The following is a 15,296-nucleotide window of genomic DNA, read 5'->3' as shown; positions in this document are numbered from 1 at the left end:
CTAATGGAGCTCATGCTTCGAGCGCCTTCGCAGCTTTCCAGCCGGAAGCACTATATAACTGCACAATACGAGCGGGGCAAGAAGGCGTTCTAAGCATTAATAATAATAATAATAATAATAATAATAATAATAATAACAATAATAATAATAATAATAATAATAATAATAATAATAATAATAATAATAATAATAATAATAATAATAATAAACGCTGCCTCTTGGACAGCTTAACTCGGCCATGGACACCCAGGTACTAACTTTGGCAGCAAAATAGTGGGTTAAAAAAATAAAGGGTCTCACCGAGATTCGAACTCGGATTGCTGGATTCAAAGTCCAGAGTGCTAACCCTTACACCATGAGACCACACATTCCGACGCCGGGAATCGAACCCGGGCCTCCTGGGTGAAAGCCAGGTATCCTAGCCACTACACAGTAAAAAATTTTACACCCCTATGGGTGTAAATGGCTTGTCGCATGGGGAGCACCCTAGGGATGAGTATATTGACACCCCTTTGATTGGGGTGTTGCATCTGCACCCTTCCAAGTGGGGTGCTGGGACCACACCCTATTGCTAGGGGTGCTGAACCTGCACCCTCCAAAGAAGGGTATGGCTGGGACCACACCCTTTTGCTAGGCACGCTGAACCTGGACCCTTCAAGGAAGGATGTTTCCCATATGGCAGGTGTGTTCCTGTGACCGTTCGCAACCCTATTGGAAATGGTAATGAAAAACATGGTGGACTGCTGGCGACATTTGGACGGCTGGGAGATGTTGGGGCAGGGGCCATGCGGCCACGTTACATCTGTCACAATGAGACATTCAAAAATTTCGAAAAAGCTGAAGCTTGTAGAGCCAGATTTATTTTGTCTTCATGCTCCTCTTGCTCTTCTTTACCACTTGCCAATGCAGCTGGGCCCCATGAAAGAGCCTTGTTGATGTACTGCCGGTGCATGAGGGCATTGGAAAACTGGGCGATGCACTCTGCAGAAAAGATTCAAGTGAAAAAATTAGGATCCACAAGTTTTTTTCCTTGCCTGTATTATAGTGTGCTAAAAGAGTAAGCACTGTATTGTGGCCACAGGAATAAAGTGAGCCTAAATCAAGAACCACTGAAGCTATCCACACTCAAAAAGAAAAATAATTTGAGGTTCATACTCCATATATCATACGCTCATCATTAAATATCAACATCAACAGCATAACTAGCACCACCGCAAGACAAAGGTCTCGTCTATGTCCCTACAAATAAGCGTGATGTGCGCCATAATGAGCAAAATACAAAAAAGTCATACTTTTATTGTTCTCTGATGGCTTTTAGTGGGGTATTAATAAGAGGGACAACATAAAGGTAACATCATAAAGGTGAGAGCACTAGCACAGCTGAGACGTCGCCGACGATACATTAAGACAGAAAAGAGGCATACACTTCATGATATATCAGTTGCGAAAAAATAAAAACAGCAGCAAACAAAACGTAAAACAAACCAGTATCAATGCTCCAAGTGACATCACTTATTTCCTGCATTTTGAGGGACCACATGGAATGAAAATGTGGTGAGGTAGCCCATTTATTCTTCAATGGGAACAGGAAAAAATTCTTGAATTAGTGGTGGTGGCGTCCTGGTTTGGGGCAGGGCAGCAAAAGTTAACAAAGTTGTGGAAAAGTATTGCAGAGTATATGGAATACACCTAAACGAGCGATTTCCCCTTTTATGCAGTAATATCTGGTGGTCAAGTGAGATGACTGATAACACATAATCTGTACCGAGTGTCGCAGTTGGATTAAGGGAGTTGGTGGCATAGCTTCAAACAGTTTGGCGCAAATTTGGAAGAGCTAAAAATTACTTCAGTTTAGAGTCAAAATTTTTGTGCATAAACTGCACAGCACGGCAAGAGCACACAGGCCTAGGCATCTCCTGATGAACCCGAGTACCTTTGCAGTGCCAGCAGCATGCATTGTGACATGCTCCAAGCATGTGGAGCTGCATTTGGTTAAGGTTTCTCCATACCATTAACCCTAGAGCTGGAAAAGGAGGTCAATACGTTGTGACAAAAAACGCAGACAAGACAAGGACGAGGAAGAAATAGATACGACGGCATGAGTGCTGACTTTCAACAAGGTGTATTGGAAAGCACGTCAAAATATAAACACTGCGGCCTAAAGAAACAACGAACAAAGGGCACCTTGTGTCAACCACATTGCATGTGCTGAAAACAAAACAAAAACTGATTAAGAAGCATTTAAGAACATGAACTCTTCCTTAGCGAGCGATAAAGAAGGTGCGCTAACACAGTGATTGAGGTTTTTTGAAATTTCAGCGGCCTCGATTATCTCATGCACAAGCTTTTCTGTGTCTGTCAGGCACAATGCAGCACGTGAATTCTGGTTCACAGCGTTCAGGATCTGGCAAACGATCGCAATCGCGAAAATAGTGAATCATGAAATTTCTCCCCCAAGCTCTGTTCACATCGTCATGGTGGTCTTTTGACCTCTCAGTGGCACACCTGTCTGTCTGCCCAATGTAAACATAGCCGCATTTCAAGAGGTTTGAACACACTATGTCTTCTGTGCAGTGTACGAAGGGACTCTGATAGCTGATCTCAGTTGACTGCTTACACACGTACTGAAGCTTCATAGGTGTGGAGAAAACATCAATGCCAACACGACTGCCTATTTCCTTTAGCCAGTGCGATGAATTGTGAATAAAGTGAGCAGGTTCTTTTGGGATTTACAATCTCGACGAGGGCACAACAGGAATGTTTCAACTTCTGCTTAAAGCAATCGGCTACAGACACTAACAAAGGTTCTGAATATTCAGTGCAGGCATTCTTTATCGCTCCCTAAGAAAAGAGTTCATGCTCTTAAATGCTTCATATTCAATTTTTGTTTTGTTTTCAACAGATCCAATGTGAATGTTACAAGGCGCCCTTTCATCACTCTTTTTTTTAGGCCACAATGTATATATTTTGACGTGCTTTCCAAAAAACCTCGTTGAAAGTCAGCGCTCGTGCCGTCGCATTTCTTCCTCATCATTGTCTTCTTTGCACTGTTTTGTCACAACGAATTACCAACAAGCCCATTCATCTGTCTTGCAAAGTCAATATAGTCAGGGTAGCTGAGATAGTTGGGGCATTCTTCTGAATAATGCAGTCATAATAACATGGTTGGGACATAAAGACAGGGACTGTTATTGAATGGCTAATGTTAGTGTACTTTGGTAATATGCTTGGTTTGGTTTATGGGGGTTTAACATCCCAAAGTGACTCAGGATATGAGGGATGCCATATGATTTTGCATATTGATATACTGGGCTTCATAAGAAAAACAGTACAACAGGAAGCAATGAATCTACGCTAATATCAAAGAATGAAGGCTCAGGGATGAGAGTGTAGCTAAAAGGTTATATTGAGAAATTCAAGTCGATGACACTCGCCTAAAATAATCTAAATTTGGGTGAAAATCTGTTGTAAATTCAAAAAGTTGGATTCCACATAAGTAAAGAGAATGGGAGCTCTGATGACTGGTATACAAAAATTAGTTTGAATTATGGTGGCAAGTAATATGCAGACTCATTTCGTGCTCTAACAGTTTATGTGAAATGCACATCAATAAAATAGGAGAACAGTTTGAGGGGTCAGAACGGTTTCCATTCTTAATAGTTGACAGGTTGGCTTCAGGTTGTCAGGGATAAAACCAAGAGGTTTGGATTGGCTAAAATTTATTCGTAAAATGTGGTACCACACATCCTTAGTAGTTTAAAGTATGTCAGAAGGCTTCTGACCCACAACTGAGGTACTCGAAAGCTTGTGATTATCAATGAGTTCTGAGACATGATGAGGAGTAATGATTAATGCAGTAAAATGGGCAACAAATAGCTGATTTTCTCAAGAAAGCTCCCATGGGACATGCTGTCAGACATAAATTCCCAAGGATTCTTCAATTAAGCCCGAAATGTCAGTTTATGAGCAGCCACTTTGTTATAATCATCACACACAAAAAAGAGAGACACCAGAGGCCCTCCTTATTCACTCAAAACAAGGGAGAATCATGAGACATCATTCCAGCACACAAAATTACACGGATGAAGATAACTCCATGGACGCCGGATTTCAACTGAGGCTTATTCCACACAACACAGGCTTTTTATGTGCAAAGGTGTACTAGTGATCCCTGGGGCTGAGAAGTATATCCGCGACCAGATAATTATTCATGGTGGCAAAAACTGAAACACACACAAAAAAAACATAGGGACAAAGGTACCTTGCCACACACATTCAACACATCGGCACGCCTATGCATCACCTCCCTGGCTGACCCAACAAACACATTTGCCTTGAGATAATCTAGTTCCTTTTTCCGGAGTACTACAGAAGGGCTGCTGACATATTTCTCTTTTTCAGCAGAGATACAAAAGGCTTCAAAAATTTCCCAGCTCTTCCAAGTGCTAAACTTGCACGCTTGGCATGCATGCAGGCCGATGCGTTCAGCTTGAGTGGCAAGATACCCTTCCACCTAACCTTGAATAATTGTTACCTGGTCGAGGAAATACTTTTCAGCTCAAGGGATCATTAGTACCACTTTGCATGTAAAAAGCCCATGTTATGGAATGAACCTCAGCTGAAGTCCGGGGTTCGTGGTGTCTACTCTTTTTGTTTATGTGTTTTTGTACACTTGAATGATGTCTCATAATTCTACCCAGAACCAAATAGCCCACCTCTCCATGCTTACAAGAAACAAGACAGCAGTAATAAAACCAGTTATCTCATGTGTCCACTTTGTTTTTACATCTGTGACCTGCGATGAGTGGCACAACAACGCATATTAAAGTTAACACGCATGCGTCATAATGTTAATATTCATAGTCGAAAAAGTATCACACAATGTAGCCGAAAACATGCACACATTTCGCACTTCATGCATAGAATGCAGCATTTAAAAGAAGACCAATTTTGGATGTAAAACTTCAAATGGCCTGCAACAGGCCTATTCTAACGACCAACTAATATTACTCATATAAACATATGAGGCCAGAGCTATCCAAACTGTTCCAAGCAGTACCATTAAGGAAAAGAGCAATGAAAGTAAAAGAACACTTCATGACAACCACAAAAACAAAGCACAATGCAGTAACAACTTACAACACAGCTTTTGACTCCATATGGTGGCCACAAAATCCATGCCATTGACTCGTACTGGAAGACAGATGTGCCACCTGCAGATAGATACCAATTTCCCATTATCAGTGTGACAGGAATACAGAAACACGCATGCGAACTCGGTCCGACAGTGAATATCGCATGAATGTAAAAAGATCAGGAAAAATATACTTGCCCAAGTATACGCCTCAACACAAAGGAAAACTATCCTGTTTAAAATGCATCAGTTCCCCTAGCAATAATAAAGGATTCTTGCTATGAGGAAAATAAATCTGCAAACGGCCGTTCGAACACGTAGATATAAACATCGTAATAACTGAAACAATTATTGCGCCACTTCCTTTTCTCAAAAAACAATTTTCAACTAAAGCAGAGTGATCAAAATGCAAGATCCTATACTCTGGGTAACCAGAAACGCGATCAGCATCACAGAAAAAAAGATGTTCACATACTGATTTAAAAATTAAATCCTGAGGGCCGGAAATTAACTTTAGTTGGTAACTGCAACCTGAGACAGTGCTTTGGATATTGTGGGGCTTGAATTCAGACGCAAAAAATGGGCACTGATAGTATTGGAGGGCTCCAGATTAATTTAGACGACCTAGAATTTCTTAACGTGAGCTGACAGCGGCATTCTTTTTTTCATTTCACCTCAATCGAAATGCGGTTACTGCGATGAGGATCGACCCCACGACGTAAGGTTCAACAGCCTAGCACCAAGCAAAAACCGCGGCGCATAGAAAGTGTTTGAATCCCCGCGTCCTCAAAGTGCTAACGCTATCTCGAAAGACAATCATACATTTTACGCGCAGCCAAAGTGCCGATCCTTGAAACGTGCGTGGTGGTGTGAACAAGCATGGGCAGAAACGCGTATAACGAGTCATATACGTTGAAAAACCTGTGCTCAACAAGAAAAAAAAAACGCGCAAACAGGCTCATGCGCATACTAAAATCATGCAAAGCTAGCGCACGTACGGTAGCATCCCCTTTGCCAAAACAAGTACCGACAATTCCTGGCAGAGCAACTCACCGCGGCGACATTTGGCCAGCCAGCGACAAACAAGCGCCTTAAACGCTTTTTAGAGCATTGAACACGAATAATGCAGCAGTACGACAGGTCACCGTTCGAGCATTATATGCTTCGGATAATGCACAAGCTAGAGTACTGCTTACCTTTTCAGACGATTGCGTAGTCGTGCAGAACGCTGTTAGCCTTCGTGTCACGGGCACTACACCAACCAGCGCGAGTTCAGCACGAGTGCTGCGTAGCCGGCACACTCTACCACGTAGTCACACAGAAGAAAATATTCCAGGCCTCATTTCGAACCTTTCAACCGCGACACTCCACGCATCTTTGTGCCTGGACACCCATCTTGCACTGCACAAAGCGCACAGACTGAAAAGTTAGAGACCAGAAAAATGACCCTTTGCCTCGACTAGGGTATGTCGACAGCACTACGCGATTGTGCACCCTTGCGCAAGGAGAAACACACGCAAACCACAACACATTTCACAACGGCTCAGAATCCAAGTAGCGAATTTTAACAAACGTCGAAGCGTGTCACAGCGTCCGAACCGCCATGAGGGTTATACAGAAAAACTGCTACCGGCAGCCACCTGGCGGTGACAACCAGTTTCTGTTTCGGTTTCGATGTGAAAAAGTTTTTTTTCCTACTATTTTTTATTTTTGGTATTGTAATTGGGTATTCTGCCGTCTCGGTGCCTGAAGAAATACAGAAAAAAACACTTTTCGAGCTTGCACCACAAAAGCATGCTTGCAGGTCCAGGACAAAGCAATTCTTAGGCTTTCATCATATGACATTCTAAATTGCTTGCTGCGAGCTTCTACAAATGCATTGCACTTACTGAACTCTTTTCATTATCACATGTTCCTCAATTAAAAAGTGATAATTTTTCTGTGAATGCTTGGAGTGTAATATGCTGCATTTAGTCTTGTTTCCACTTTTTATGCTTCACTTTTCTGGTGATTAAAATCATTTTTTATCGAAATAGATTTCAGCCATTTTCATCTATAGTGTTAGATGAGGTCCTCAGATTATATTGCTTTTTACAATAATGCCTGAAGATAAATGCAAGGCACTTAAATATGGCACAGCGCTGAAGAGATGTAATGAAGAGCAAATTGTTCCATGAGTTGTTCAGCGTAAGTGATTCTGACAGACTGGTAGTGCGCATATGTGTTACACAATTCTAAAAACTGCTTGAGGAAAACACTTGTGTTTAGTTGGCAGTTTTTTGCCAACTAGATGTAAAGATATGCGCATCTGTTCGAAGTAATGTTAAATGGCGAATCTTTATGCGTGGCCACCACTTTTTTAGTTGTATCTCTGGTACACACGAGCCTTGAAAGGCAGTATATACTTAAATATATGGTCATTAAAAGTAGCCTCCTTACACCCTTTCTACACCCCACGCAAAATGAAGGGTGCTTGGAGGAAGCACCCTTTCAGACAGTGATGAAGGGTGTATAGGGCAAAATAAGGGTGTTATAAAGGTGCACCAAAGGGTGCACATTGCCGGAGCACCTTTTTAGCACCCTTATGGGTGTAAATATTTTTACTGTGTAGACCACGCCGGAACACGACGAGGTGGAGCAAGAGGACACTCCAGGCATTGTTCGCTTGCACAAAACCCTTAATTTCCAGGCTCAATGGAATCTCATGTCTTAATATTCCCTAGTCGATAAGCCGCTTGCACGAAAGAAACTAGACTAGAACAGGACAGAAAGTCAAAATCTGAAAGGCAGGAACCAAGGCTGCATCGAGCAGTCTTACCCCAGTATCCCAGAGGGTGGAGGAAGAAGAAGAAGACTGCATCTTCTCTTGATCGAGCTCCTGTTCTTGCAAAATATTTTGTGCTTCTGTGGCCTTCAAGGCGACCTCGCCGTCCCCGGCGATGGCGGATGACCCGCCGCCTTTGCGGCCTTCTGTGGTTTGCAATGTAGACCACACATATCAACCTGGATGCAGTGTGGATCTCCCCGCAGAGCTCCGGGGATCGTGTAGTTTTTCTGACCCGGATGGCATGGAGTTCGACGGTGGCTACATCGAGATTGTGAGTCGCGCCTGAAAAGGAAGCTGTCCAAAACCCCGACAGAGTGTGGGCCCACTGTACGTACGAAGCGGTCTAACCAGTCCAGTGTGAGGACGAAGGGGCTTAACCAGCCCAATGTGAGCAAGAAAACAGTTAACCAGGCCAATGTAAGTGCGCAATCTCTCACTTACAAGATTTCATGCATGCCTGTCGAGGATTTAGAAAATCTCAACTGCATCAACAGGCAGACTGACTCTTCTTCTTGAACGACTGGTTCCGGGCCAAGTCAAAGAAGTGTGTGATTCACGAATATACACTGCTAGGAATCGCACATCCACTAAGACTGCTTAATTAGTGACTGGTGTGCGGACAAATTAACTCAACGGAATGACCCACATTTGAAGAACGGTGCCTATCCGTACTCCGGCTACAGCCGACGCCCGCGAAAAGCACGACTCTCTCATCCGAGTACATCAGCTCCGCCATCTTTAGACAAGAAGTTAGCCTGCATCGATGTTGACTTCGGCGGAGCAGTCATCTTGGACGGCTTCCTGAGAAATGGAACGCGTCCCAAGATGGAGGCTGTCCGGCTAGACGTCTAAGTAGCCGTCTACTCAAGTATTGAAACTTACCCCAAGTGTCACGCGGCCCCAAGTGGAATCAAGGTTGCAGTGTTCAGTTTCCATTACGTCTGCGTACTACCGCCGGGAGGGGCTTGAACTTTCACCAACTAAAAGCGTAATCTTGGCTTTCACACTCAAGTTAATGGTTTGGTATCCAGGCACAGTCTGCGCACAAATTGTTGCGTACGTAACACTTCACAAATTCTTAGGTGTTCCGGTAGACCGTGACCTGTCCTAGACGACGCACATTTCTTTGCTCAAGAAAAATGCTTGACAGCTTTGCAAGCATTGTGCGGTGCATGGCAGGGAAATCCTGGGGTCCCAATGAGCGATCTTTAGTTCACTTGTACCAGGCGCCGGCAGTCGGTCTTCTCAAAAACAGTGCACCCGTTCTCTCTGGGGTCAGACTATCAGGCCTACGTGCGCTCGAAAGCGCCTAGGCTCGTGCTTTAAGAGTATGCTTGGGTTTGCCACGCAAAACTTCTAGACGGGGCACATTTTACGAGGCCCGTGCCTGCCCAGCACAAATTTATTTTCAACAGGAGCCTCTTGGTGTGAATTTGCGACATCTGACCATTGTCGAGATCGGCGTCAGCCAGTGTCGCTTGGAAGCAGCCATCACACATGTGTCTCCTGGGTCGCTCCGAGTACCTGCTGTCTACTCGGAGACGGTTGCTTCAAGGCCTGCCTTAATGGGCCACGAGGAGATGGTCGGGTCCTCATGTGGCTTCAATCAACGGGCTTTGCTGTGTCGGAGAGCGGCCGTCTCGAGAGACTCTCTTGTTGACTCTCCCATTTGCTCTTACGCTTGTAAAAGTGTAAATAAACCCACTCGTAATCTTCCTCCCATCATTGACTCGACGGTACTCATGTACTGATGGTGAGAACGGGTGACGACTTGACCGCGGTTCCGTCAAGCAGCAGGAACGGCAGCAGCTAGCAGCGACTACGGACACCCATCATAGCCCTGACCCCCTGACCAATATTAGTGCTGTGCGTCCAGATTAAGCCTTTTGCAAAGCCCTCTGGATGCAGTGCAATGCGGGGCCTTCGAACTACACATGCCACACCAGATTTCGGAGGTGTCACTTTGGGGCTGTTCCGAAACCATATACAGGGTGTCCAGGCTAACTTCAGGCAAGAGTTAAAATTTAAGTTATTTGAGGTAGGCCAGGGAAACCACTTACATACAGCTACCAGCCGGCTTGCGCATCTAGGCAATTTTCTGTATTGATATTAATTAATTAGCAATTTAATTTTCCTAAATGCGTAAATATTGACTTTAGGCAGCAAATATGAATAGCAAAGTTGGAGAGCACCTTCAGAAACCCCCATTCCATTTATTTGCGATAAATCCTCACGCGTATCTTTTTTTCGACCTCAAAAGAAAGCCCGCGAAATACAAAAAAAAAACATGTGACTAGCGCATTCGCGCGCCACGATTGGGCTGCTCTCAATCATGGCTTGAGTTAACGAAATCAGCTGCTGGTATGGCGCGAAGACGACATTGCTCCGCCAGGCCGATATGTCGACGGTGGTTGCGATGCCCGCGCGAGCTAGTCTGCTAGCGTGACGCGTCGATATTTCTGCGTGCCGGGGCAATGTGGTCATATATAATATCTTTCTCTATGATGTGGTCGTCGCGCCATACCAGAAGCTGATTTCGTTTACTAAAGCCAGGATAGAGAGCAGCACAATCGTGGCGCGCGAATGCGCTAGTCATGTGATTTTTATTTTGTATTTTGCGGGCTCTCTTTAGAGTTCGGAAAAAAGATACACGTGAGGTTTTCTTTATCGCAAATAAATGGAATAGAGTTTTCTGAAGGTGCTGTCCAACTTTGCTATTCACATTTTCTGCCTAAAGTCAATATTTACGCATTCAGGAAAATTATCTTAATTGCTCATTAATTAATTGCAAAAGAAAAAAATTGCCTATGATGCGCAAGCCATTTGGTAGGTGTATGTAAGTGGTTTCCCTGCCCTACCTCCAATATTTTATCTCTTAACCCATGGCTAAAGTTAGCCTGGACACCCTGTGTACGTACAACCATTCAAGGGATAACAAAGAAGACGCACATCCCAAAAGTCGGTCTGAAACAGCTCCGCTGTCACACATTGCATCTATCTGTGGTGACTCCCAGAATGTTTTTGTGGACGGATCCGTGACGACCCCCTCTTCAGCTGCCGCGGTGATAGTGCGAGGAAATTCCTTATGTCACCGTTTCAGGCTGATGCATAAAACGTGATCTCTACGACAACCGAATTGGCAGCCATACGAGAGGCCGTCCGTTATATTGGCCACCAGTCAGCGCACCAATGGACTATATTCTGCGACTCGAGATTGGTATTGCTGGTCATACAATCTTATTTAAAGCCAAGGACAAGCGAGCAGCTGGTTCCCTTCAGTTTATGCAGCCATAAACTGTAGGGAACGCCCTGCACTTCTCTGCTTGACATGCTCAGCGTACCTCACAATGTCTGGCTGTGCCTTTAGGCTGCGAGGAAATTAAGGGTTTTCGTGATTTCGCCGTTCTGAAAACATGTGAGCACCTGTACGTTTTGGCTTCCTCTTTCGCTACGGTGCCATAGGCCATCTTTCGCATATGAACAATTCAAATCGCCCGCAGAAAAAGGCTCATTTCGGAGCGTCGTGGACGTGCTTCACCATCTAGTTTGCGAGCTCAACAACTGCTCTTTCGATTGCAGGATTGGTTGATTGCAGGGGGCGCCGTGAAAAATAAAACTTTGAACGGCAACAGCAGCGTCATCCGGAGACAATGGCGACCGCATCGCCGCGCGCTCCTCGAAAGCGAAAGCTGACACCGAACACGTCGGCCAGTTGCGATTTCGTTTTTTTTTTTTTTGCGACGAAAGCAGCGGTTATTAGTCGGGCAACGATGTACAAGCGTCGGATTTCGGTTTCGACAGTGAGACTTCGCCTCAGGCGCCTGGAACGTCAGCACGTACTTGTATGTAAGTTTTGTATTCGTTCGCTGTGTGTTTTCTGCGCTGCATGCGGTTTGTAATTGACGTTAGTGGTTGATTTTTGTGCTTCCGTGTCTGCACAACGTTTGGCGAAGACAGTTTGCAAAATGCTCGAGGTCGTGTCGGGTTTTTCAACCAAGACGACAGCCAGATGTCCATATTGGCACATCGCTGCTGAGCGGCGCTCGGAGATTCACTCAACCTCTCGACTTTTTTTTTGGTGCTCTTCATGGCGGAAGTGATGAAGACCGTGCGCGAAAACACTAATAAGTATGCATGTATGAAGATTTTGGACAAGCAAACATACGCTCGGCGTGACGGCTCATGGGAAGACGTGAATCCGTTGGAGATGGTGAAGTTCATTGGAATCATCATATGCATTGGAATTGTTGGCCTGCCGCGACATATCTCTACTGAAACACCGGAATAATCTATTCTGGCCTTCTGCCATCAAAATGTATTTCCCAAAATTGGTTTTTCGCTTTTTCCTATTTGTTTTTTTCCACGTAACGGACCCGGATGTTTGAGTGGCGGCAGCATCTATTGGCAGCACTTGGAAAGTGTTCTGGCTTTTGAACCGCATCGATAAAACTTACTTCATCCATCCTGATGTTTTAGAGCTTGCCTAAATGCCAAATTTTATCAGCTGGCTTTCAGGGAGGAGTTCATCCAAGGGGTCTCGCGGCCACGATTGGCATCGGCATAATCTGTACCCTTCTGCTGTTATAGATCAACGTGTCTTGCATCAAGCCAGTCAAGCGCCGCTGCTTCGTCGCTGCATCGCACCGAGGAACAAGCGCGCCTACTCATCTGGCTTCCAAACGTGTCAGCTGAAGACCGGGCGATCATCCCGCACCGTCACAAGCGGACACAGACCGGCTACGACAAGACGCAGCGCCACCACAGCCCCATAAAAAGGACGGCCTGGCATCACCCCTGGAACTCGCGGCCACGATTGGCGTCGGCATAATCTGTACCGTTCTGCTGTTATAGATCAACGTGTTTTTCATCAAGCCAGTCAAGCGCCGCTGCTTCGTCGCTGCATCGCACCGAGGAACAAGCGCGCCTAATCATCTGGCTTCCAAACGTGTCAGCTGAGGACCGGGCGATCATCCCGCACCGTCACAAGCGGACACAGACCGGCTATTACAAGACGCAGCGCCACCACAGCCCCATAAAAAGGACGGCCTGGCATCACTTCCCTGGAACTCGCGGCCACGATTGGCATCGGCATAAACTGTACCGTTCTGCTGTTATAGATCAACGTGTCTTGCATCAAGCCAGTCAAGCGCAGCTGCTTCGTCGCTGCATCGCACCGAGGAACAAGCGCGCCTACTCATCTGGCTTCCAAACGTGTCAGCTGAGGACCGGGCGATCATCCCGCACCGTCACAAGCGGACACAGACCGGCTACGACAGGACGCAGCGCCACCACAGCCCCATAAAAAGGACGGCCTGGAATCACTTCCCTGGAACTCGCGGCCACGATTGGCATCGGCATAATCTGTACCCTTCTGCTGTTATAGGTAGGCATTCTTTGCTCATGCAACGTTTTTGAACCCTTTGGCCGCTAGTCCCAATTGTTGTGCCTTCACCTCTGCTCAAGTGGGTATCGACGTGTGGACGTACCGTGCGCGCATCGGTTCCTTCTTTGCTTGCCGATTACATGACTGCTCCCATAATGACCGTTTCAGTGTAGCAGCCGGATTTTTACGCGAGCTCTGCCCCAGACCCTCCTCACTTTTGCTGTCTGTGTGCGTTTCCATGCTCTTACTCTGTGCGGGCGACGTGGAAGCAAATCCCGGTGTTAAGGTGGATGACGTATTGACGCTACTAAAAGAGTGCCATGCTGAAACCACAGAGACTGACCAAAATCAGTCGGAAAATCAACAACATCAATGCCCGAGTGCCCTCTATTGAATAAAGCCTAACCAGTATACTGGGGCTCAAGAACGGCTTTGACGCCGTTACCGACACCGTACAGGAATTTAAGGTGAACATCCGAAAAACAAACAGTGAGCTAATAGATGTGGTAGAAGACATGAGCAACCGCATGCGAAGAAATAATCTGATTATCAAAGGCCTTCCTGAAACTGACAACGAGGGATATGCGGAATCCGAGCGCATTGTTAGGGAATATTTAGACACTCATCATGGTATTCACGCTGGCAATATTGAAAGAGCCCATCGCTTAGGCCAACGCCGACCTGACAGCCATCGACCGATTATCGTCAAATTTCTTGACTTCAAATGCAAAACGGAAGTTCTCAGCAATGCATCCAAGTAAAAGGACCTCGAATCGCCTAAAGTCTGCTTGGACGAGAATTTCTCTCCTAAAGTGCCAAGGAGCATCGTAAGGAAAAAGAGCGCTATACGGTGCGATACAACAAGTTGCGTATGAAGAGCGGGGTTTATCGCTACGATTCGGCCTCTGATCGCGTTATCCGAATTTCTGCTCCACCAGAGCAGACCATGGAATGACGGCATGAAATACAACGAAAGAAAACTGCCTCACCCGCTCCGATTTGCTTGCTCTTGGCGAACTTCCGCAGCTCATTTCATAAACTTGATGTCTTAAAAACAATAATGCACACGTGTTCCACCGACATCCTTGTTGGCACCAAAACCTGGCTTTCCGACGACATTGCCAATAGTGAGCTGATGTTCCCCCCGACTTTCATACTCTTCCGTCAATATAGAATCGGGTCTAGAGGAGGAGGAGTACTCATCGCGGTAAATCAGCAATTCCAGCCATCGCTATTAGCTATTGAATCACCTCTCGAAATAATCTGGGTTTCAGTTCATTTTTTCCACGTTCATTGCGTCATGGGTGCAAGCTACCGGCCTCCAGATAGCCGTTCCGATTTCACTGATCTTTTCAATTATGCAACTGATCAAATCATGAAGAGATTTTAACTATCGAGCCATTGATTGAAACACTGCTTCAATTAACACCCATAGAAACCGCGCTGAGCATCTACATTTTCTGCAGTGTCTTCACTATCATCATCTCACCCAGGTAGCGCATGAACCCATTCGCGGTAATCACACATTAGACCTTATCCTGACAAATAATCCGGATCTTGCACATACTCAAGTTCTGGAAGAAACCAGTGATCACAAGGCTGTGCATTGTTCATTCACCCTACCTCGCGCTGGCGCGAGAAAAATAACAAAGGAAATATTGAACTATGCGCGCGCAGATACTGAAAAAATGAATCGCATGCTAGGAGGTTTTTTAGTTCAGTTCCAACCAAGCTTTCAGAGCCGTACGACTAACGAGAACTGGTGCTTATTTCGCGATCATCTGAAATATATTGACGACTCATGTGTGCCAAAATACACTTTAACATCACGTATAAGCGACCCATGGTTCACCCACGATGTCAAGAAATCCATAAACAGGAAGAAGATAGCGTACAGGAAGGCGAGTCGGTCAAATGTTCCCGAAGACTGGCAGAATTACAAGGCAATCTCG

The 15,296-nt window shown here is 45.4% G+C and overlaps 1 long non-coding RNA gene and 1 other non-coding gene across 2 annotated transcripts; both read right to left on the bottom strand.

Moving 5' to 3' along the window:
- Nucleotides 1-291: 291 nt before the first annotated feature.
- On the bottom strand, nucleotides 292-363 carry TRNAQ-UUG (transfer RNA glutamine (anticodon UUG)). Its single transcript has one exon. It is a non-coding gene; the product is annotated as a tRNA-Gln (tRNA).
- A 489-nt stretch (nucleotides 364-852) lies between these two features.
- On the bottom strand, nucleotides 853-6,679 carry LOC149350893 (uncharacterized). Its single transcript, XR_016289475.1, has 3 exons — nucleotides 6,331-6,679; nucleotides 5,140-5,213; nucleotides 853-981 (listed from the first exon to the last, which is right to left on the bottom strand). It is a non-coding gene; the product is annotated as an uncharacterized LOC149350893 (long non-coding RNA).
- Nucleotides 6,680-15,296: the final 8,617 nt, after the last annotated feature.

This window comes from Amblyomma mixtum, chromosome 3 (genome assembly GCF_055824585.1).
Source record: "Amblyomma mixtum isolate Tamu chromosome 3, ASM5582458v1, whole genome shotgun sequence".
NCBI lineage: Eukaryota > Metazoa > Arthropoda > Arachnida > Ixodida > Ixodidae > Amblyomma > Amblyomma mixtum.
Note: the sequence above shows the minus strand (reverse complement) of the source record. Positions and strands in the feature narration are given on the sequence as shown.